Raw genomic sequence first — 1,997 nt, forward strand, 5'->3', positions numbered from 1 at the left:
GCAATTCTCTATCTTTTTCTAACGACTACCTATCGGCTCTCCTCTTTAGTTATTATTATTATTATATATTTGTGTTCAACACCCTTTCATTCAGTGCTCATTTTCTGAAATAAAATCTCTTCGTTGTCAATCTATTTTTTGTTCCTTTTATACTTAAATTAATTATAATCGTTGAATACGGAAAATGCCTCAAGCCAACATGAAGTTAAGGCTATTTCTTTGTCTTCAATATTAATGCAGTTTAGTTAAGATGATCTATTTCAAGCTCCATGAAGATGGACACAATTTCAACGATGCTACATACTAGGATAACTTTAGCATATCGTCACCATGAACTCAGTCGATTCTTTATGATCGACACTAGTCCATTATTGAAAATGTCACAAACAAAATGATTATGGACTTCAATATACTATGAGGTATTGAATCAGCTAGGCAACAGCCTTCAGGCTTCAGTGCTTCAAATTCTTTGCTTGTTGAATATGCAAGTATTTGTGGTTCCTTACTTGTCCAGACATCACCGAGAACGAAATTCAGATTGAATTTGTATCTGCTTAAGGTCTTCACTGAAAACAGTTTCATTTGCCTTGTGTACAATGATCCATTCTTAGCCTGATAAAGTATCGTGATATTTTCATTTAACTCTTGTTTTTTGCAGTTCATTGGGGTTTGCAGTTTGACGTGCCAAAACGCTTAAGTTTTGGTACGTTTCAATTTACCTCCTCTGATCGATACTTAGGTATATGTTTCCAGAGTTTCTTATGATACACACGTTGAAACAGTAGTTTGCAGATCTCCAATATTATCGCTAAATAACTATTATTTATTTCCTGAAACAGGTATGACCAATGATAGGTGATTAAACAAAAGAACCCCATTGACGCTGTATATCTTAGAAATAAAAAAATGTTTCAGACAAGTTGCATACATCTACATTCTCTGGCATCCTATTTTAACGAAGAAAAACAAATAGGTATTTGAGGAATGTTACCGCTTGTTATATATTTTAATAAACGTTCAAGACACTTGTCACTTACAAATAAAAATGTATTAGAGATAAGGCTGTGATGAAAAGTATAACAATGGTAATTTTTACTACTAAAGAATTTTGTAAATAATCAAGGTTTTGTACATGTAAAGGTAAGTTATTTGTGCAGAAAATTTAAAGATCAAAACTGAGAAATTAAACATAAACTATTGCCGGGGATATATATCCTTTCAAACTTCAGCAAACTTGTTCTCCGAAAACAAACTCGAAGGATCGACCAACGGTTCACATTTTGTGTTAGCTATCATCTTGAATTAAATGTCAAAACATTGTAAATTTTAGATAACTATGGGAAAACTTTAGATAAAAGTTAAAGTGCACTTTATGATATTGTATGCTTTATAAGCGGTTATACGTATAAATGTAAATTGACATATATGGACTAACTGTAACAAAAGCCGGTACGCGTAGTGATTTATTTGTTAGTTCTCGGAACGGATGGGCCAAAAAGTAAAATATTTCAGTCAACACAAATTATCGAAAGTTAAGGTCTCTCAGGTACGTTTAGCGTCGTCCTTCGGAGAAATTTAGCAATATTTTTTGAACAAGTTCACTTAGAGTCGGGGCCATGTGACAGTCATCTGTCGCGTTCGGGGGCGCCAACCTATGTTGGGACAGAACAAAGAAACCCATATTTTTAATAACGCGCGAAACCACGAGAAGAGCGTAGAAGTTTCAAAATAGAATTAAATCAAATTGTTAAATTGATAATAATTGGAAAGGAAAGTAATAGATCAAATAGCTGGTTTTTAGGCGGATTTTCCAAGCTATTAAGAATATATTCAGACTTCAAATGTACTTTTTTGTATACAAAGTGGTCAATAAAAAATAAGTAAGTAAGTATTAAAAGAGATTGGCTAATCCGTCCCGTATTGCTTTGCGGAGTTACAAGAGAAAGGTATAGGATTGTTTGCAAGCTTAGTTACAGAATTATTTATATAAATGTAAG

Source organism: Anoplophora glabripennis, unplaced genomic scaffold (assembly GCF_000390285.2).
Source record: "Anoplophora glabripennis isolate ALB-LARVAE unplaced genomic scaffold, Agla_2.0 scaffold361, whole genome shotgun sequence".
NCBI lineage: Eukaryota > Metazoa > Arthropoda > Insecta > Coleoptera > Cerambycidae > Anoplophora > Anoplophora glabripennis.